General features: G+C 34.4%; 1 long non-coding RNA gene across 1 annotated transcript in view; it reads right to left on the minus strand.

Moving 5' to 3' along the window:
* The window catches only part of LOC128852086 (uncharacterized), a 35,607-nt gene extending 12,951 nt beyond the window's left edge, over nt 1-22,656 (minus strand). Inside the window, exons 1-4 of the long non-coding RNA XR_008449719.1 lie at nt 22,524-22,656; nt 15,295-15,396; nt 6,481-6,662; nt 4,432-4,496 (exon numbers count right to left, since the gene is read on the minus strand). This is a non-coding gene — a long non-coding RNA (uncharacterized LOC128852086). The remainder of the gene's footprint in view (nt 1-4,431; nt 4,497-6,480; nt 6,663-15,294; nt 15,397-22,523) is intronic.
* Nucleotides 22,657-24,116: the final 1,460 nt, after the last annotated feature.

Genomic DNA, 24,116 nt, shown 5'->3' on the forward strand with positions numbered 1-24,116 from the left:
CAGTATTTTTTTTTCAAATGTAAAGTTTCTTACAAAAGCAAAAAGCAGAAAAGCAGTCACATATTTGACTTGTTACTAGAACCTCAAAGACCTTCCCAACCCAAGCCTAATAAACTTGAAGTTTCTCTCTTTGTAGCTAATAACTGAAAATAACTGAAAAGAAAGAGAGCTCCTTATCGTTGTGTTTATTATACCAGTATAATCAAAGTAATTTATTTGCTTTTTAAGGTTTGTCATTGTTAAATTTGAATGACAACATAAACGGTGTGGAAGTTTTATAAGAAATGAAATTTGTGCAAAATTCTGAAGTTTCCTTTTTCCAAAGAATTCTTAATAGAAACATTTTGGCATGATTTATTGGGTATTTTTCTTAAGAGCCTTTACACTATTTAGAGGCTTCTTATGTGTGCCTAGTACTGGACAAGTAGTTTTACCAATCTGCTAGTTAGAAAAAAATAATCATCACCGTCATAAAATATAAAGACTAGTTAGACCTATTCTAACAGTTACAAAATTCAGCGTGTGTGGTGTCAGCATATATTAACAGGAGGATTATATCTTGGCTATGAATGTGTTTGTATCCAGATATACCCAAATAAAATGTCTGCTTTTTTGCCTGATTTGCAGAGCCAGGGAGATGAACATCTATGAGCCAAAGGGCTGCCAGTGGTATTGAACACCAAAGACAGCAGACCAGGCATCTGATGCTCAAAAATACTGCACACCATTTCCATGTTCTCCTGCCTGTTCACTTCTGCTGACCTTATGGACTACTGCTATGAATTTCCAGTGGACAGCTGTATTTTATACTTGATTACTTAAGACAATGAAGACAATTTGTTATGTGCTGAACTTCAAGTGTTTTGTAATTAGAGAATTCGGGAAACCATTACCTTTTCAATTATGGAATAGATATCATTCATATAATATAATAATGGTACATATAATGTTTCATATAGTATAATAATGGTACATTATTATAATATATATAATAATATATAATAAATATATTATATATAATAATGGTACATTATTATATCGCCTTGATAAAAGTAGATAGATAGATAGATAGATAAATAGATACATACATGCATACATACATACATACATACAATTCTATTTCCAGGCTGTGCAACAGTTGGTGGGATTTCTATTCTGCTTTTGTTTTTGCAGGAACCTGCCAGCAGCATCAGACAGAATGTACAGACAAATGGCACTCATTGCTCGTTGTGAAGCCTACTGATAGTCATCACAAGAAGTCTAAAGGCTAAGTATTAAATTACTGACAGTGCTTTTTTAACACGTTCTTTACATGAAAAAGCTCCAAGAGGCTCATTCCAAGTGTTTACTAGAACATTGTGTCAGAAATGATCTGCACATTTTTTTCTCTACATCACACCTTAGATGAGCTAATGCCACATTCATTTTTAGAGATCTTACCTGTTTGCTGATGAATTAGCTCTTTTAAACATTGAAAAAGATGGCAATTTCTTTCAATCATTCCAAGAAAAATCAGAGTAAGGTGATGGTGAAGACTTTAAAATAAATATGACGGACATGCATACACAGTGATGACTGCTTTCCTGAAATGAACCTCTATTTTTTGCGATATATAACATACTAAAATTCTATTTGACACACATGATAATAACATAAGATATAAGGATATATTATCTTTCCTGCAGTATGCAATATATTTCAATGTGCAGTAAATGGCAACATATCTGTACACATATTTTTTTTCAGTATGTGCTGAAATGCTATATATTTTCAACTTGGTTCAATTTTCTCTAGGTTGCTACCAATAAATTGATTAAATAAAGATCTATGTTGTAAATAAAATAGTGCTACTGTATTCACTGTTGTTTTGTGATGGAAAATAATTTGTTTTACTTAATTTTCCCCACCCCCAGGTCAGTATGCAACACAATATTTAGGCTGCCACTACAAAATTGGTAAAGCAGGTTTTAGGTAGTGTTCAGTGTGATTTCAGATCTAAGATACACATTTTGTTAGCCTTTATGCAGGTTTTGGATGACTGCATTAATTGTATTAGTTGAATATGAACAACATTATATAAACATGACCTGTCTTCCTGAAGCTGTAAACAGAACTCAGCTTGTCTCATTGTTAAACTAAACAATAACAGCATGTTGTATTTACCATGTAAGGCCATCCTTAATGTTTATACAACATTTATTATAATGAGGCTCTAATCCTGACTGGAGCCTCTAAATATTACTCCGTAGGAAAAAAAGGAAAAACAGCTATTTTAATTTTCTTTCTAGTAATCCCTGGACCCACTAGTTCAAGAAGAACATCTGACATCTTTACTTCACTTATAAGCAAAAATTGAATAAGGAGACTTTTACAATAAGATCTCATGATATTAAAATATCATTAAAATTAAGACATTTACTTTTATGTGTATACTGCAGAATAAAACATTTTAAAAATAAATTATGAACTAAACAATGCTCCATAAGATCACAGAATAAAGTACTTTTGGAGATACATCAATCAAGTACTAGTCTTTTTACTCTGAGACTTGGAATCATTCTGCCATAAAGGATGCCATAGGCAATTTTGAAGACTCCATGGTTTTTGTCATGTCTTTTTCCTTTTTCGTACACTAAGGTTATGGAAGACTCATCTCTACAAGACCAGGGCAAATTTTCCTTGCTTTTACTGCTTATATGCATATGAATAGTGAGTGTGACTTTACCACACTGCTGCAGTAATTGGACAACATTGTGGCCTTGGTGTATCACCATACAGTCCTTAGTATGATTTAGAGGGCTCTCCAGTTGTTTGCTATTTCATCCTAGAATAAAAACATTACTTTGTGCACTATAATAAAAAAAACATTTTCCCTAGTCATTTCCATATTAAAAACTCCTGCTGTTCCTTCCTGTATAATATACAAAATATAAGTTCTACTTTTCCTGAGATGGTAAAGGTACTGCTCAGATCACTGGGAGTTTCAATATCAAGCATAATTCTCTATATATTTTTCACTGATTTCTGATAGGTGTTTTATTCTTCCAGAAACCCCTTTGTAGGCTTGTTGTTGCTCACATTTTTAGTGGGAAGGTTTTTGTATTCATAGTACTTTCTTGTCTGTGACAAAAATTCTGAGAATTAGCCACATTCAGATGCTAATTAGATGGTTTCATGTCAGCCTACATTTTTTTCTCTTCTTCCCGACCAGTTGTCAAAGGCCAAGCGATGCCCAAATGGAGCCTTATTCTTACCACAACCTAAATATTACATATAAAAAGGAGTATATATTTCAGACATAACATTGGATACTAAATCAGTACTATTTTGTCCATAGTCATACTTCTCCACTGTTCTCCATAGGCAGTGTATAAATTGTGTGACTTTTTCTTCAGTTTTTGTCTGGAAATACTTGTAAGGTCCAGAATTATGACAGTTACATATAAAAACAGAGAAACAGAAAATTAAAAATGTTGAAAGGAGAAAAAGAAATATCTTGATGAACAACACTTTCTTCCAACGATCCCAATAACCCTTAAAAGTATAATGCTCTCAGCATCTACATTGAGGCCTTCTCATCCTTCATTGAATCATGAATTAGACTGAAGGTTATGATTTAACATATGCCAGAATAACCAAGAGGAAAGAAATTTTTGTGAGTGGGGAGGGAACAAATAGACAGGGTGCGTGTTATAGTAAAATTGTAATTGATTGTTATAGTAAAATTTTTATAGTACTATTTCCAGAAATCTCCTCTTATGCACAGAGGAAGAGAATGCATTTGTGACTACATTTAGTGCTTCAGCCACATGACAAAAGGAATCTTAAAACTTGAAGAAAGATTAGATTATTTTTTCCATCTTTAGTTGCTCCCTCTTTGGGTTAAACCAGCATTTCATTAGGTGTCTGGATGTATCAACTGCTTCCTGATGATACAAGAATGATGACTAGGTACATAAGAAAAATGATGGTTGTGCACCTAAGATTGATTTACCGGACAAGAAAGTTTGTATTTCACTAGACCCTATCCAAGATAAACTATGAATTTTTTTCTGCCTCTTAAAACCCCTAAATCCTTCTTACTACAGAAATTTCCTCTCTGTAATGACGGAAACATTTTGTGTTCCTATAGATCTGGCTATTTTACTATATTTTATTTTACAATGGTACTAGAAATCTATACTGTATATGTTATATTTATAAACAATACATTTCTGAGCATATGTCTATCACATAATTCTTGCTGAAACATGACTAGAGGGATTGAAATAGAGATTTCCTTTACCTTAAACTATATTATCTCTGCAATAAAATCTAAGCACCAACTTTCTCTAAAGGATCTTGGATATACAGAAGCCATGAAAGCTTCAGAGCACTCTGTGTCTTTTCTTAAAGATAATCTGTATTTTCAAATATAAACCTGTGTCTTACCCTTTAGTCGTGCCCAGCAGCAGAGGTGAGTATCAGGTCTGTGTAGAAAAGCTGCAGTATGTGTCCTGGAACACACCGTTACATCAAATAAAACACAGAACAAAAACATTTGCTGTTACTGGACTTATATAATCATTTACTGACTAGAAGGGATTCTGGGAATTCTGCCTGTACCCAGTTTTCAGATAACTAAGAATACTGGCAAATACAACAGTTCTGTAATTTTGGATTGATTAAGTAATTGCAGGTCATTAGCTTTAAAATCCAGCACCGATCAAGAAATTAAAGTCTTCATTATTTTGTCAAAAAATGACTAGGGTACAACTTCTTACTGAAAATTTTGGGAAAAAACAGCTGCAGGAAAATCACCTTCCTCTTTTCAATCTGGCTGGAAGATTTTACTGTGTAAAAATAAAGAATTCTTTCTTTCTTTCTTTCTTTCTTTCTTTCTTTCTTTCTTTCTTTCTTTCTTTCTTTCTTCCTTCCTTCCTTCCTTCCTTCCTTCCTTCCTTCCTTCCTTCCTTCCTTCCTTCCTTCCTTCCTTCCTTCCTTCCTTCCTTCCTTTAATTCTGAATCATAATATCTTTTTATTCTTCAGTTTCAAGCTTTTGTAAAACTTCAGAAGATTTAGAACATGCACATCAAAAACACTGCTTATTACGCTGCCCAGCACTGTCTCCCAACCTTCCATCCCCTCTGTGCACATATCTCTGTCTTGTCAGTTCTGTGGAGCGTGTTTCTGTTCCGTGTTTATGGAGTAATACCCCATGTTCCAGTGTCCTATGCCAGTACAAATAAATAAAATAGGAACCACAATGGAGCCTACAACTTTCTCGCAGCACTGGGAAATAAATCCTGGGTGAGCTGGCAGTAGTAAAACATTTGTCTCTTGTTGATGACAGACTAGAACCTAATTACTTTTAACATCAAAGAATGGATAAATAGCAAGCAAAATTTATGTAAGAAACAATCTGAAGAAGCACCAGTAAAAGCATCATTATGAACCGGAAATATTCATATAAAAAATAATTTCTATGTTCTGAAGTTTAACTAATACACATAAACCCAAATTCTGCTAAATTCTGAGTTCTCCTAAATTCTGTAGCTAGTCTCACTGAGCAAAGTCAGGCTATATATGAGTGAAGAAATAATACATATGAGCACATTTTCCTATTATTGGAATTAGTAATTTGTATAGCCCTTTCAATCTGCAGTACCAAGAGATTAATAATGATTCTTTACGGTTGGCTTGGCTGGTGCTTATCTGAAATTCAATATATATTTTCAGTGGCCAGAATAGAATCATCTGATGGAGGAGTCACAGGAAAGTCCTGGTAGGGTCTTCTGGGTTTTTTTGAAGGACAGATTTTATCATAGAAATTCTGTTCAGATGACTGAATGGCATCTATTCCCTGGTCTCACCCAAGGCAGAAGCTGACTACTAATGCTCTGTGAGCTTTGCTTCATGATCATTAATTTGACACAGCACTCCTCTGAGTTCTATTTCAATTCAAAACTTTTAGTAGGGAAGTTTGTGCTCATTGGAGTGAGGATCATAGTTACTTTTAGGTTATTTATATCATATCCATAGAGAAACATATTAATAGTATTATTTCAGTTCAGTCATGACTCTTTTTTTTTCCAGAAGCAGATTCTGTTTAATTTTGAAGAGGTTTCATAAAAATTAGACTGACACATTTATATAAGGAGCATTGAATGTCACAGCATCCCTGATTAAACATTTAGGATGGCATGTCAAATTCTTGGCAAAGTCTAGAATCGCTCCAATTTTCCAGAAGGGATTGGCATATACATAATGTCATCATTTATCACAAAGCTGCTGAGCTGCATTTTTAATGAAAAAGAACTCTTTTACTGTGGTTATTCTACACTGCGTATATTTACACACTGTTTAAACAAAGAGTAGATTTTAAGGTGAACCCTAAAATGACTGATTGACAAAAGCTGAAGTCGTAGAGTCCGATTTATCATTAAATTTAATGTATTATTCCTATAAAATCAAGATCTCAGAAACATAAGACAGCTTACCAGTTATAGATCCAGGAACTAATGATCAAAATACCTTTCACACATTTTTTCTACACAATTATATCGGGCAAAATAGTGGCAACCAGAGTAAAGTAAAGTAGAGGTGGTCCGATTTCTGCCATTCAAGCCTTGACATCAGTCATCATCAGCCTTCCAAAATTTTCTCTCTTTGACTCATATTTCTACATGAAAAAAAAATCCAGAATCAGCTTTAAAAAAAATAGACAAGTAAAAGTAAAAACATTCATGATATTTTTTAATATATTTTTTTTAAAACTATCTTCATAATTTTTAATATAGCACAGTCAGTGAAAGGATTTGACTAAAAAAATGGTATTTGGCTGAGAAATATTCATCACTAAATCAAAATATTTTACTTCTTGAATGGTGTTTCTGGTTCAAGCAAATATTTAAGCTGCTCAGGCGGGCAAGACGTAATTTTTTCACTCTTGCCATTATTCATTGTCTTTAGCAATAGACATAACTCTTTGTTGTTTTTTTCTTTATAGGTCAAATATTTGTTTTCCACTTATCCATTTAGGTACACCACCAAGTGACAAAAATTATAAATCTCCCTTTGAGACAGAATGAATAACAGTATTGACAGACACTGAGGGCTGTAAAAATGTATGGTTAAAGATACAGTAGAGAGTGAAAAAATATACCAGCACCTTTCAGTAACACATGGCCTGGTTTCCACACTGATGGCACAAATTCCTAATTACCACTTCTGTGAATGATGTTAAAATTTCACTATTCTACATGAAAAATAATATGTATCATAATACTTCAATTTATTCTTTGGGTAGTTACACAAGAACACAGACACTTGAATAAATTTGTTCAGCTCAAAGTTGCATTACATTCAAATCTTTTTCTGCATGTACACTACTGTTCATACTTATCATACCTGGGCTTCAAACACAGTGAGTGCTGTACTTAAGGTTACACAATAAAAGATTAAAATTCCTTAATGCATGGAATTTATAAAAACAGTGCTTTGAAAGATAGCAGTAGAGTACATAGACGCATCCCCTTGCATGTATCTTGATGGATCTGATGCACTCTGTCTTTAAAATTATGTATCTGCCAACTGTTTGTTCACCATTCTATTGCATATTAGCTCAGTATTAATCTCACTTTATTTATGCCTATTTATGCCACTGAATTAAGCATCAGAAATGCACTTCACATTCTCACAAGTGGAAGATAGCTAGATAGCAGAGTACATTCATTGCAAAGACTAGCTGATCCGTAGGATGGAAGCCCTGTGTAACATGGCAGAATCTAAGTTTTCAGCTTGTTCCTGAAAATTCCCAGAGCAGATAGCATCTTTTAATTTACTTGAACATTTTGCTAGAAAAACATAGATATTTTCACTAACGCAGAGCAGTCTTAGGCGTATTTATAATGAATAAACATAATTTCATTTATGTTTATATTTATCTATTTCATTTAGACATATTTCATTTTAGTTTTAGGAATACACTTACGTGAACCAATAAGAGGAGACTTGTATAACCCTGAACAAGAAATTGAAATAATGTTTGAAACTCACTTAAAACAGTGAAATCTGTCCTGTGAACTTCATTAGGTTCCAGAGCTGATGCTTCAGCTATTAATGCAGGAATTGATGTCCAAAAATCCTCCCTTTCGTTTCCCTTATACTCCTTTCTAATTGTCACCTTTGTTCCCTTTCTCCTACAGTACATTCTGTTTGTATTACCTGTAAAGGAATGGTGCCAAGCCAGGACTCCAGTAAAATGCATTTATAGCACTCCAACCATCCCAAAGGAAGGACTTTTTATTATAATAAGAAACCTCAAACTAATAATAATTAAAATCCCCCAGTTAGTTCAAACGACCTGTTCTGCTTTAAATACATGGGGGACCGTAGGAGTATCTGTATACACTTCATGCACACAGCTCAGAAATGTGGTTTCAATGGAGAGAGAAGCTTCCTTCTAATGGAATTTCTAGTGGTAACTGAAGCAATATTTTAATGGAGCTTGAAATCTGTTTTGTGGAATACTGATGGGTCTGTGGCAAGCAGAATTTGTACTGAAAAAAGGAGAAAAAGTCAGGTTTTTTTTCTTCTAGTCACATTGACGCTGGTCTTCAAAGAACTGTTTTGTCATCATAGTTGATGATTCTGTGTTTTGAAAGCTGTAGGCTAGGACTTTCAGGATAAGACTTAAGCAAAATTGTGTTAGAGTCAACCACTAAAGAAGAAAAGGAAAAAAAAGTTTCAAACAACAAGTTTTTTTCTAAATTAAGTGGTCAAACAGCTGAAGTGATAATACTGATTATCTACAGAGCTGGAAGATAGATGCTTTCTTCACTCAGGTATTATAAACTACTGTAAATACAATTCATATTGCCCCTTTCCAAGACTGTTACTGCAGTTCTCTTTCCTTCTGACAGCAACTGCACTCCCTTCCTGATGCGTTCTGTGTTAGTTGTGCAATGCCATAGTAGTTCTAGGTTTGGTCTGCAGCACACCAAAGCAGTTATAACTACCAGTAGACATAAATTGTAATCTAAAAGTAGGAATTATCCCCAGCTATGCACTATACAACTTCCAGTGTTACCTGGTAACTCTGATGATGCAGAGCTAAGAGTGTGACGGTTACTTCTTCCTTCCTATCAGTCTTCCAGAAGTATTCCTAATGGAAAGTGAGTAGGGTAGCTTCACTAGCTTTACTTTTCCATTAAGAACAATTTGACATCTAAGGGGGGCAAAAAGTTGTAAATATAAAAAAAGTACAAACAATCCTCAGTGTAAATCTGCTGAGTTCGTAGCCTATAGGTCTGCACTGCATATGCCAATCACAGGATACGAATACACACATTCCTTTGAGCTGTAGGCATGTCTCTTAGGAAATGCACCCCAGATGTTTCCTGTTCCCTCTTTGTCTCTAAGATTTAGGTTGGTAACGTGTCCAATTTGGTCATAGAGTCTCCCCACTTAATGAACTATTGCTGGGCTTCATATAAGACCATGGACCATGAAAGAAAAGAGACTAGGTGGGACTGAGTGATCCTGTGGAGAATAGTGGAGTAAAATTCTTAGAGAATGCAGTTTAAATGTGAAGGAAACCCACAAAAATGTTTCAGCTGGAAGTTTTGGTGTTTGTTCTACAACAGACGTGTAATTGAATTTTCAAGGTTAAAACTAACAGCAATATTAACAATTTACAAGAAAGGAAAAATCTAAAATTATGACAAACTCTAAAATACAACTTGCAAATTCTATTTTTAATAGATTAAGATCCTTTCAAGCAAAATAAGAAAAGACCTTTTAACACCTAAACAGCATTTTACTATTACTCCTCAAGAAATTTCCATTGTCAAAACTAAAAAGAATCCTATCAGTTATTTCATCCTGATTCTAATTTCCCTCTCCACAATTTATGTTATATATATATAAGAATGAGGCTCTCTAGTGCAATATACCAGACAAAGTAATGATGGCTAGTGCAGTTGTTCCACCATATAAATATTTCCAGTAATTTATCCATCAGAAGTAGGAAGTGCATTTAATTATATTGTTGTACAGCTGCTGCAGGGATATTTCATCCATCAGAAATGACATGCATAATGATTGCCTGGTGAAGTTAAATACTATAAAAAGAAAATAATTCATTGTAGAAAGTTCACAAAGTTTCATTTTCTTTTTTTTAGAAAGACTGCAGTAGAAAAAAACCCCAAATCAATACTATGAAATAATTCTTCAGTACTATTAATTCAGTTTACTATGGCATGAATACTGATGCTTTGCAGGGTGCATCATATCTAAGACTAGACTTTTCAAGGGTGAAGATGGGAGCGATTTCATTTATTAGATTACTCTTCTTTCCTTTAATATCTTTTCTGATAGGAAGGAACATCTAGGCTTTGTTTCAGATTAGGGCTATTTACTCTTAGTCTTCATTACCGATGAAAATCTAGAGACCAACAGCATACTGATTTAATATACTACAGAATAATTCATGCCTGAAAGGGTAAAGTAAAAGGAAAAAAAAGAAAACAAAAAACCTAAAGAAAGCCTCCTTGTTAAAAAGGGACATTAGTCATTTCTCTCTGGCATTTTTTTGGCAGCTGATGTTCTGTGTTTTGTAAATCATTATATCTAAAACAGCTGAAGCTGTAAAACTAATGTACCGGGTCAGGGAAAACAACCAAAACAGGGTCAGAGAATCTGAACCCGTACTACCAGTTCAGTCAGTCTTCTGTCACATCACTTACTCTTCATTTTAGCATGCTAACTGATCAATATCGCTGCTAATAAGAAATATTATCCTGTGCATGCTTTCAGAGATCTTTGCTGCAGAACTATAAGAACTGGAAGTTTTAGAAACAGGAGGAGTAAGGTTTTCTTGAAGCAAGTATTTTTAGAAAGACTTTGTAATAAGAGAATATAATAGAATGACTACTCATTACACAGGAAGCAAGACTGGTAGCTATGAAAAACAAAGGAGTAACGTGAAGGAAGAGAAGGCAAAGAGGCTGATATTAGTTTAGACATGTGAGGTGAGACCCTTTATTAGAAAACAAACAACAAACAACTGGCAAAGGGCTTGAATTCGATTCGAAGAGATGAGAAGGCAAAAAATACAGAGTGGAAAAGAAAGAGGCAAGTGTGGGAGAAGACAACTTTTCAAATTGTCCACTAGTATATGAACAGATAGGAGGAAAGGGTGGATTTTGATGATGAAACAGAAAGAAGGTTTACTGAGCTGTCAAACAGAATAGAGAGAAGTCAAAGAAAACAATAAAGCTCATGAATAAAAATACTAGTCATTGATGTAGTCCTAATGTACACCTTTTTTCATCTTTTAATCAAAATTAGAACTACAGTTGTGTTACTTTCAAATGTAAAAATGTTACCATCAACTTCTTGAATTTGCAGTAGCATGTGTTGAGAAAGGTGCTGCTCACATTGTCTTTAAAATAGTTTTGAGAATAGAAACTTAACATTTGTTATAATAGCAACTAAGGACTGATGAACGCAATAAAATTTTTATGGAATGATCTGCATCTCACTGGCACAAAAATAGCACTTGCTGAAAATATAGTCTTTTCTCCAAACTGACAGAATATTTATCTACACACCTCAGAACACAATACAAATATTGCTTGAGTGGTCTTGTCATGCTCGAGGAGCTCAATGTTTTTCTTGTAATAAGGGGCCCAACACTGATCACAGTGTTCAGCCTCAGGAGGACTGAGTACAGAGGGACAATCTGTTCCCTAGTCCTGCTGGCCACACTCTTTCTGATACAAAATTTCTGATTACAAATGTCTAGCTTTATCCTGAAAAAAAATAAAATGTCTGTTCTTTTGAAAAATTTTGTAAAAATTATTTTGCAAAACTTATTTTGCTGCTTCATGATGGGCTTTTTTCGAAGCCTATTTGCAATCAATGAAAGGTTTCCAGCTAGCTTTGGGTGTTTCAGAGTACAATAGTAGTAGTATTTTGCTGAAAGAGAAGAGGTAAAAAAGCCTTTCTTTTCTAATTTCTGTTAGATTGATTATTATTTTTTTTGAAGCAATGGTTTAAATTATAGATAATTTTGACAGAATAGAGCCATTAAGGCTGAATTTTCCCACTCAAGACTACTTTAATCTTTGTTACCTTGATTTTAGCAAAAACAATTTAGGGAAAGTGTGTTGTTCCCTAACATTAAAGGAAATTCTTATTGCTGATTGATTCTCATCAAATATTAATTTGAAAGATATAGAAATTCGGTGCTTTCAAAGCAGGTAGCTAAAATGTATCAGGGAATGTTCTTCAAGGAAGCATGGGCTACCCATGCCTGTAGAAGTCTACCTTTCTGCTTTTAAAAATGCAATCTTCATGTGATCAGAAAATAAAGATTTACTGTAACTGATAAATTTCATTTGTACTAAGAATGCTTCAGACTGAGGCCAGCAGGTATTTTACTGGTAGTCTTCCTTCCCCAACATCAGCTTCCTTAGAATAAACCTAGGATTATACTGGCACCACAGAAATTCTGAGAATTGTAGCAGTTGAATAAAAGCCCACAGAAATAAATCGTATACTTTCCTTAGATACTGAATTCTTAGGTTCTAATGACCGAGCTATTTAAAATAGAGTTTTCATGGACGGATACTAAATATGGACGTGTAATTAGTGATCACTTGATTTCTGACCTATGATCCTGACATGCAGACATACTGAATAGTAGAATCTGCAAGATAAGTCAGCAGGAGTTTTGCTTTAAGCTACTCTTGTCATTGAGCTATTTGTAATGATAAATAGTCTGGAAACAGGTCATGGGTAGTTCAGTTTGTCAACCAAACTGAATGATATTTTGACCTTAATCTCAATGAATGACAATACATGACAGTATGTCACCTTCTCATCTTACACAGCAATACAAAAATAACTATTTTTGAAACAAATAATAAACAAGATTGTTTGCCATGGTAAAGCAAAGATAGATGCAAGAAATTCTGGAGTTAGAATATATTGATACAACAGAAATGGAGGTAGAGAAAAGCAAAAAAAATTCACAAGTTAGTCTCCTGATCCAATCCAATTTGAGCCCTTTGAATCTCTTAAGGAAAAGCAAATAATAAAAAAGTACCAAGGCATTTATATAATGTGAAGATCGATTGAATGATTAATGATGTAGATGTTATTTCCTTAATGAAGTTCACAACTCTTGTATGACTGAACAAATGAAAAGACAGAAAAACATAGTCCAATCTAACTCTCTTCTAGGACAGGATTTTCTAATTTATAGAAAGAGAAATGACTTATTTTTCTATCTGCTCTCCAGAGCATAATAGTGGGAAGATCTTTGATCTTTATTTAACTGCTGCTTACTCACCTGTATTTTAATGTAGTATAAATGACTGGTGCAAGCATGGGAATTTTGTTGTCTTTATTACTTCCTTAACTAATACTGTTTATTGCTATGGTTATTAGAAATTAAATGTGCAGCAGATTCAATATGTCACTTAAAACGTCGCTTTCATTCCTGCAGTAATGAAAGTGAATTAAATATGTTTTTTTTTCCTCTGCAGTCATTCTGCTCATCTTTTAAACCTTGGCTCAGATAAAGTTTTGTGCATATCTGTCACTATAAACAGCCTTCCTTCACTTCAAAAGGAAGAGGTGTCTTCCATTGCTTTTACCTTCTCTTTCTGCTAACTCATAATTGCTGTCATGCAAACCAAGATCCTTCTCTTCAGGGAGCTGGGAAGTACACACTGCCATTAAATGTTATTTTGTCACTCAATATTGCTAAGTTAATTGTAAAGTTACCTGCTACTTTTCATCTCACAGCCTTTCGAACTCCAGGAGTCTGAGCAGGATCATTTCTCTTGCTCACTACTTTGGTCTTCAAGCTTCAAAAATCTCCAGGCTCGATATGAAGTTTTGTTAAAATCAACAACTCTTGCCCTTTCTTGTCAACAAATCTAAACTTTTAATTATTTTACAAGGCTTTTGACATAGCAGATTGATCTAAACTTAAATCAGGGAGGAAATCTCAGATTACTTGAAATAGATAAAATATTGCATTTTACAAGAATGGTTAAGAAACACTCCAGTCAAAGCAGATGATAATGTTTCTGTGATGCATGCAAGTCACTACTCTGCTCATACTGTGTTTTTATTTCAAAACCAGAATTATAAGAGGAAAATACATAATTGACAAAGCTGCAAGTAAAAATTAATCATGTCATTAGCTCAGAAACTCAAAGGAGATCTTAATTAGATATGAATTATCCAATAATTGTTAGTATCTCTGATGTACATTTGATTGGATATTTATCACTAAGAGTCCCCATACTGTTCTAACCTTACAGCAAAATTCAAGAATGTCCCCTTTGAGTCCTGTGTTGGCTTCCAGCTATGTACACAATATACTCAAAATCTTAACTGTTAACATGAACGTTAAGAGAGCCGAGTTCTTTGTAAAATGTTTCTGGCAAAATTTTGAGGATTGCATTTCTTGTTTTCAAGTATGTTTGGGTTGATTAAGTTTGACCCTACATCTTTAGATGTCTGCAGTCTCAGGTACCTGATCCTGCCCCTGATTATTTTGGTTAATAGCAATACCTTCAGACAAAAAGCTTAGCTCTTTACATGTCTATATTAAATATTCCTAGACATAGCAAAGTTTCACCTTCCTTTTAACTTTTCACCAACATTTCTCTGTCTGACATAAAATCTAACTTCAAACCTAGAATACTGTCAGACTTCAACACAATAGATATGAATATAAAAATATAAAAGATGAACAATAAATTTGTATAGTCAGCCCACACATTTCTGCCTGTTAGGCTCCAAGTTCACATTATCCAGCATCCAAATATACCAGTAGAAGGAAGAGCTCAGAAGTTATCCTTCTAGGAGAGGTAAGCAATACATGTAAGCTATGTATTTACATAAAGAAAAAGTACTGTATAACTAAAGGTAGAAATCTACCCTTGTATTTATGGTACACATCTAAATAAATGCCTGAATTTTTGGCACTCAGAATTGTGTTGTGGGGAAAATATACTTGTGCTACTTACTCTCAAATACAAATTTGTGAACTAAACTGAGTGTTTCTAATCATTATATGCACCATTTTTCCTTAAAGGTACTAAGAAATACACTTATTTTTTTTTCTCAAAAGACTTATTTATGAACGGTTTAGACAAGCAGTTGTTGCTGCAGCAGGGTCTCCAACAACAACCAATTTCTCTGTTTCAGACTTTACATGTATCTTAGACTGGTATTTTAGCCTCTTTTGCATCTTCAGGACAGCTACTGTATTTTAATGAAATAATTACCTCCGTTCTTGAACTGAAGCTTTCTTGTAGTCTGTGTAGCACTGTGGACATCCATATCAAATGCCTGTGTTAGATTGGTGACATGTTCTGCTGCACTGAAAACTAAAAGGAGAAAAAGTGAGATGGAAAACTTTAAAAAAAAAAAGGATAGTTTTCCTTAAACTTAGATGAGATGTTACGAAGAAATAATCAAGCTGGAACTTATTTGAACTTCTGTGTCTAAATCAATACTGGAGTAGTCTGTCTTTGCAGTGATAAGACAAGAAGATTCAGCCTTTCTATTGAGCTTAAGGCAGAAGTCACAGGTTGAATTGTAATAAAAAATTATCTCCTAGCTTTATTTTTTTTTATTTTGACTTTTTTCTTCTTAGCGATGAAGCTTCAATCGATGGTCTTAGAGCTTCAGATTATCTGTCAGACAGAAAAGCTGTCTCAGGCACTGAGGACCTCTAATCAAATATTGACAGATGAGATGTTCTAGGTGATAAAAATAGATTTAAACTCCAAAGTGACATTTTTTTTTATAAGAATTATAGTATAACCGTTAAAGTCACGATGTAAGATAAATGATAGAGTCTAAGTCTTCCAATCAATTTATTACCTTTCCTAAATATAATGAATATGAGTTTCTTACTTAACCCAAGGTCAATCCCCCACAAATTAACCTAGATAACTCCATGTTTTCCTCTAGATTGATAAAAAGATATCTGTTCATGATAAATACAACTTTTACGTGAACTCACCTTAAAAGATTCCTATAACTAGCAAATAGCCTCAAAACTCAGTTAAATCTTTAATTAAATTAATGCAGTAAGTTATGAAGTCTGTAGGAGAACATTAGGTAGCAGAGAAGAAATCACAATTTAAAACACAAAAAACATGCCACCAACTAACCACTGAAAAAGTCAACAGAAATGAAAAGAATTCTATGTTCTCAGATTTAAATAGCTATCATACTAATAAATAGCTTCAAACCAGCTTGAACTGATAGGTACAGAGTTAATGGGTCCCTGCATAAAACTACAAGCAGATGCTACTAGTGGACAAAAAAAAATGGAGAAACCTGTTTTCAAACAGACCCCCCATTATAACTTCAGTATTGAACCAAAAGGGTTTGAATTAATACAAAAGTATTATCCTTAACACTGAAATGATGACCTTGATGCTGTTTGGTTGTAAGAGCATTTAAGCCTGTGAACAATTTTTTAAAAAAATATACGTAATTGTTCCCAGATTTGTCTTTGGGTGCCTGAAGACAAGTGCCACTATCAAAGGGGAGCTCATAAAGTCTGCTGTAGTGTGGGGGTGAAAGAGAGAGGGAGAAGGAAGATGCTAGACTATCATTTTTGTACAAATGTATCACATGTGCATGCAGAATCCCAGGAAAGTTTCTTTTCGAAGTCTTGAACAAAGGAAGCAGTTTATACCTGGGATGGAGACGCGGTCAACTGTGTGGTGCAGAGACCTCAGTGTAATATGGTGAGGATATATGATAGACACGTAATAACGACAACCAATTAGGTGATGTATGACCCAACATATATACCATAACATCCTGCTCGCTGTTTGATGTACATCACAAATACTGGTCTACTGGGGAACTGAGAAATGCACAGACTTCCTTGGCTGACTTTATTCATGTTGCTAGAAGAAAGAAAAGTAGCAAAAAGGAGTTTCAGGGTAAGACAAATGGAAGAGGAAGCTGTCCTCTGGGGTTATAGGACAAAAAGTCAGTGTAGATTGCTATATTGAGCAATCTATACTAACTAAAATCCAATTATGATTCAGTACAGCTATTATAGAACATTTTGGTTTTATAGGATGTATGCATTTTGGAACACACGTAATCTTAAAAATGGAACTTTATTTTGGAATGATAAAGTATTTTCAAAACATTGTGGTGGTGTAATCTAATTCACATGAGAAAATCAAATAGTAGACCAACTTTAAACTGTTAAAATATTATAACATCGATATTTTCATGCAATGATGTGTTAACTCATACTCAGTATCTTTTAACCTAGGATATGATAGAATAAACTTGACCTCTTCAATTTTATTTGAACAAAATATTTTGGTATAAACATTGTTCAAGCAATCAACAGTTTTAATATTCTGAGCAATTATTAGATAGTTTGTATCAAATGTATAAACCCATTGCATGTGTATAAAAATATATAAAAATTGTCAAATATACAAGCAATAATTTAAATGAAAGATGCTTTGATTTACTAAAGTATAATCCGCAGTATAATGACAATACTCAGAGCTAAACTAATAACATTAATAACAACAACAATAATATTCCTGCTTTGCCTATTTATAGGCTTTGTTGTTAGAAGACCCTCATGCTTCTTATAAGCAAAAAATACCAATTAATTAAGTCTTACATCATCCATTTGAAGCAGAAAAATGCCATCCAGTCTACAGATATGGAATTTCATGAGTTCACCAAAATCAAATCAAGGTCATATGTAGTCAGCTGTACAACTGCCATGAAAATCAAGATTAAGCTCAAACTACAATAAAGTTCATGTTAAATTGAGAGGAGACAAATTTTTGCATCAGTTTACAGATTCACAGTGTTGGGCACTAACTTCTAGCCACAGTGTTTTTGAATTAATATGGGATTGATTTTTTTCTTTTCCCTTGGATTATTGGTTGCCAACACTTCTCAGTTTGAGAAATATGTCAGTGATTGTGAAGAAATTAAGTGAAAAAATTATTAATATGGGAGTTAAAGTAAACTACTCTGTTTCCCATCAGAGCAATTCCACAGCGTGGTTTGTCTGACAACTGCATCGATTGTATAGAGATTTATTTCACTACGTTTCATCTGCATCACAGCCAGACTTATTCTATGATTTTTCCACAGTGTAAACTAGTTTAAATTAAAAGCAAGTGAGGTAGAGGCCTGTCACTGGGATTATATTTTTCTATCCAGGATTCAAAGGGCTAGTGTTATAAAAACAAATGTTTTAAACATTTTTGAGCAATAGATTATATATTTTCTGAATATTTTTCATCCAGTGAAGAAACACAATGATTTCCACACTTTTATTGTGCTTGCGTTACATCATATGGGTATGCAAAGGTATTTCTGCAAATCTCCCCTTTAGTCTTTTTCTAGCTAGTCCACAGCCTGTAAAGAAGTAACAATCGAGCTACGGTGGAAGGAAGGGTGTTGGGTTTGTCTGTTTATTTGTTTTGTAAATGTACTTAAAGCATTCACTGTAAACATGCACTTGCTTTTTGCTGCATGAACGTTTAGATAGACATATAGTGAAAATTTACTTTGCAATTTATGTATTCCAATAAGGAGTCTCACAAAGCACCATAGGTTATGTCACCTACAATACGTTTTCTGGAAATTTAGTCCTTGTTCTTTCAAGACTTTTTTCTTTTTCAGACCAGTTATCCCCAAAGCATTTGGTTAATGCACACAGTAAGTAGTAGATACTTACCGTGACTCTCTCTACAAAACAATCAACTGTCAGATAAACTGCATAATTACTACATCCTGACCTTAGTGTTATCATTCTGTAGGTCCAATTTTGATAGATTTTCTTTAACCCATAACATTTACAGTCTAAGTTACATCACTTATAAAAGAAGATATAAGCAGGAATGTGCTTCATTTTCATAGAATCATAGAATCACCGGGTTGGAAAGGACCCACTGGATCATCGAGTCCAACCGTTCCTAACACTCCCTTAAAACATGTCCCTAAGCACTTCATCAACCCATTCCTTGAACACCTCCAGGGAAGGTGACTTGACCCCCTCCCTGGGCAGCCTGTTCCAGTGCCCAATGACTCTTTCTGTGGAGAATTATTTCTGATATCCAGGCTGAACCTCCCCTGGCGGAGCTTGAGGCCATTCCCCCTTGTCCTGTTCCCTGTCACTTGGGAGAAGAGGTATTTCTGTCACTGACTTTAGTTAAACTCAACAGTTTTGATATTTTACTCTAAAATGTTCTTTTATTAAGAGATATTAGCAATCATAGTTCTCTGGCATTATTTTGTATTTCTCCCCAAACTACATGTTACCTGTTAATTTAGCAGGGCACATTTACTAAGGCTTGTATCTTCAGGTAAATACTAATGACATGAATTCCTCCACTGTACAGAAATTGTCCATACACTGAGCAAACCTGGGATTTAAATTTTATGTATGGTAAGTTTTGTAAGGTTTTAAATGATAAGAACAGTACAAAATGCTCTTTAGTAATAATCCCATATAAGGAGGTTTATTTAGTCCCAAACCAATACTGTGTTCACTATCTCCTAGCCTCACTTTTACTTGATTTTGCAAATTGAAAAGCTCTGATGTTTTGTTATGCTGACTTTCATGATGAACTTTTGGTTCTCTCTGCACAGTGTATACAGGTGACTGACAGCCAAGTTTGACACCTGTCCTAACACTGAATGACTATCCTCTGCTTATTGACATCCCAAATCCTCACCGTTTCAGCTGGAAGGCAATGCTTAGACACTTGCCTGTAGTTCTGTTTAAATAACCGAGCAAAATAAAATCTAGCTCCTTTGTGTGTATAAGGTTGGGGTGAATTAGAATCCAAATAAAGTATCCAGTTAATTGTACAGTGAAAACAAGCCAAATACCACTATCAGTATGAAATCCCCTTGTAAACACTAGATGAATTTTTCTCACTGCAGCTAAAGGAATGGAACCGTTTTAACTTAGATACTGACAAACAACAGAGTGGAATAACGTAAATAAACAGTAGGCTTTTGCTTTCTTTTAAAAACAAATCAAACAAAACCATTTCATACCTTTACGCTTTTCAGTCAAAAAATGAATTAAGGTGTTATTTAAATTGACATAGATACATAGTGCAGAAGATCATAAGGACAATTACGTGATTAGAAATGAGGCTTATTTTATAGACCAGAGTTCAATTCAGCTTAAATGAATCCAAAGCAATTAGAAATAGTGTATTTCCTATATTTTTATGAGGCTTTAAATGCACCTAAAAAGCTTCTTAATTATGATATCTGAGTATGACACATTACCAGATATAGTTACTGGCCACATTGTTTCACCAAATTTTAAGCAGAAAAAGTCATTAAATGATCTGTTAAGGAAAAAAATAGAAACAGTGCCATGTGACTGACAAACATTCCTTTTAAGAAGACTCGGAGATAATTATTTATTTATTTTTCATTGGGCAACACAAGTGCTTACAATACCTTTGATGTAACTTTAGCTACTTCTGCTACAGGGAGTTATTTTTATATTTCACCTTCATAGAGAACTCATTTGTAGGAAACAGCAAACATTTAAATGGTGACACAGGCATGGTTTAAATTTCACTTGTTAATGCAGCTCGTTTTTCTCACATAAGCAAAGCTATACAACAGTGTTGCACTTTGAATGAGCAACTTAAATTCTTTTTCTTCACAGAAGCAGTTGCTGGGGCAGGGCTGTGCTTGAGGCCTGTGCACATCTATGTCGGAATTAATGGAGCAGTAGCTCATGCTGCTGCAAACAGCTGGGAGTGCTTAACTTGTTTTTCTCTACAGAATTTTTGGATTTCATTTGTTTCTCGCAATTATGGAATGCAATAAAAGGGAAGATGGTGAATGAAAAGAAATGGAGGAAAATCTGGAGCTAAGTCAACAAAATATGCTCCTCTGGAAATATAGATGATTTATTTTTATATTTTACATTCATGTGCCCCAAAAATGCTTTATTCAACGTCAGTAAGATTAGAGATAGCTGTGGGCATGGTGGCAAAATACACTGGGACAGATCTTCAACCTCTTGCTGATCAAGCTTGCCTCAGTACCCGAAGGAAAATAAAAATGGGCTTTTAGTGGGGCAGTGTTTTGCTAATACGGTCTTATTGTTTCAAGTCCTGTCCTCTTATTACCTTCATGCCTCTTAGAAAAATGGCTTTGCATTAGACTATGATGATACACTAAATCTAGTTTGTATCTTGTCTGGAATCTCTTTCCTTCTTCCACTGTTGTACCTAAATTACACTCACAACAGAAATTTATTTGTGACAGTTACTGTGCACAGCTCTACAGCTCCAGCATATTCTTAGGGTAAGCATCATGTTCTCACTTTCTAAGTTCTTGGTAAAAGAATATAAAAAAAAGAAAAGATGCAATAGATGTAAAACAGTGCACTTCAGAACAGATTTTATTAGGACTGCATCCAGTTGCAGAACATACAAACAGTTAAGAGCTGCTGTTGGGGAGTGTTCATTTGGATCTGGAAGAGGGAGGGAAGGATGAGAGTTTCAGCAGCTGAAGAGAGGCGGAAGGGCAGCTGCAAAAACTGGAACGTATGTGGTGTTTCATGCAGAGACTGTGGGTTCTGCAGCTGCTTAATTCCCTATGGAACATCCATTTTCTCATTAATATTCTTTTATTCAATATATCTCATCCAAAGGGATTGGCAAGACAACATCACAGAATACTGTCTAGTACTCTTCAGGGTCTAACTTGCTATCACTTTTTGAGTCAGCTAAAGCTATGAAATGATTGCTTATTGCTAGGGCATGTTTCGATTGCTTTCCTGTCTTCCTTAGGCTATTCAAATGAAGGCAGCAGCTGCATTTTGCTGTTCACAGTCATTTATGCCTAAAGGCTCATGTTTCCTGTCAAAAGCTGGAACCAGTAGATGTATATGATTTTCGTTCTTTGGTTTAATCGTACATCACCGATATGTTTTCATAGCATTTTCCATCTAGTAATGACTTTATTGATCCATTTTCAGTCTTTCATCTTTCCATGCATCTAAGAACATTGTAACAAACTTCAACTGATCATCTTGTACTTTAAATTGCACACAAATACATATTACAGAGCTATTCAACAACCACTCAATATCAACAGGCTTAATATACAAGGATCCAAGACAGAGTCAGGCATCCTTAGCTGTCACTGGAAATAATCGCAGCTAAAAAGGAACAGAAATATGTTGCTACCACCTGCTTGGTCTGTTTCTTATTGCAGAATAGAATGAAAAGAAACAAACGAAAAAAATAATAGGAAAGAAAAATAAGCCTAAGACCACAACAGCTAACAGTAAAACCAAACCTTCATTTCTGTTTTCTTAATGAGAGTATTAATTCATGTACAGTGTTTTTAACCTTTAAACTATTGTTTGCAAAACATTTTATTTGACAATTAAGAAGCTAATGCTCTCATATTCTAGACATCCTCACCAAAATAAAAGGTAATATCTAAATATACTTACTTTCCTCTGTTATACTGTCTTCTTTTCTCTGATGGTCTTCCAAAGAATTGAGGATACTAGTATTGAAATGAAAGCTGCTTCTACTGCATCTACACTTTCAGTTTCTATTACATTCTGCAGTTACACAGCCTACAGTGCTCAATTTCTAATATTGCTAATATCACTTCCATGGCAACACACTAAGATATCATAAACTTGGCATTATTTCTTTATTCCTAGATTAGGTGTAAGGAGGAGCTGATTTCATAACACATTTCTTATTAAAACATAAGATTAGGTGTAAGGAGGAGCTGATTTCAAAAGGCAGTTCTTATTAAAACATGCATATACATAATAATCAAAAGTAATTGCTATTGGGATAGTGGTTTTCAGAGTACTGTAAATCAGTACTCAAAAAAAAAGTCACTTTAAACCTGACCAAGAACAAAGAACTTGTTTTCTTAGTGGTGTTAAAAATATATCGCCCCAACCATCCTTAAAGAGTGTAGCATATAGTCACAGGTATTAAATTCCTAAGAAAGACAATACTACTTGTATTTTTCACATGCTGGATTCAGTCCACTACACATTGGATTGAACGTGGTGTGAAATGAGGGCAAACTGTGGGTGCAGCCTTTGAGTTGCAAATATTAAGAATGTGCAAAGAACAGAATGAATGAATGAGAAGAAATTCAACTTTAAATGCTGGCAAGATAATTTTATCAATAAATCTTTTTACTTTCAAGCACAAAAACTAATGCATTAAGTAGAACACACATCATTTTTGTCAGCATTCTGGCATATCTTATGATATATACTGACTAAGGGCAAATGTGCACCACTTGTTACTTCCTGGCTGGAATCCTAAGTAAAATTGTAAAAGGACAATTCAAGCAACCACATATAGGCTGTACGGCTACATGCTTTGCAAATGGCTGAACATCTCAGAAATAAAAGATGATGCTATGACTCTACGTTAATTTAAGGCTAACTAAACCTTCGTTAGTTTTACTCTGTAGATTTTCATTGGCAACAGTCATGATCAAGATGAAAATATTTCTCCTCTGTTTGTCTCAGCACAGGATTTCTTTGGGGTTCATCAGGAAAACAGAACATCCAGATCTCTTGACTATGAAACATGTAATTATGAAATAGCATGTGGCAAAGGAAAACCCAATTGTCTGTTTCCGAGGTATTCGAGACAGTTCCTTTTCCAGCTCTAGATTAAAAGAGAAGATTCCGCAGGAATGAATTCAAGACCAAAAAAAGAAAAAAAAAAACATAAAAAAAGATGAGCACCTTTACGCAGAGAATGCTTCAGGATCTGTACTAATACCTTCTTTGTTCAATATATTCACGACTTGTCTGGAAGGTGGAGAATGGTTTCACTACACAAGGTTATTCAGGATAACTATGACAGGAGAGAACTGTGAACAATTTCAGGGGGAAAAAAATGGACTCCGTGCTTTCTCAGGAGTGGTGTTTAGGATTTTTACTGCATCAGCTCAAAGCAGTGAAAATATATAATTGCAAGAAACAATAAGGGAAAGAACAAAATAGAAAATGTCATGCTGTCATGGAAATGCATGATGCACTGATGTCTTGAATATTGCA

This window comes from Cuculus canorus, chromosome 4 (genome assembly GCF_017976375.1).
Source record: "Cuculus canorus isolate bCucCan1 chromosome 4, bCucCan1.pri, whole genome shotgun sequence".
Classification (NCBI taxonomy): Eukaryota; Metazoa; Chordata; class Aves; order Cuculiformes; family Cuculidae; genus Cuculus; species Cuculus canorus.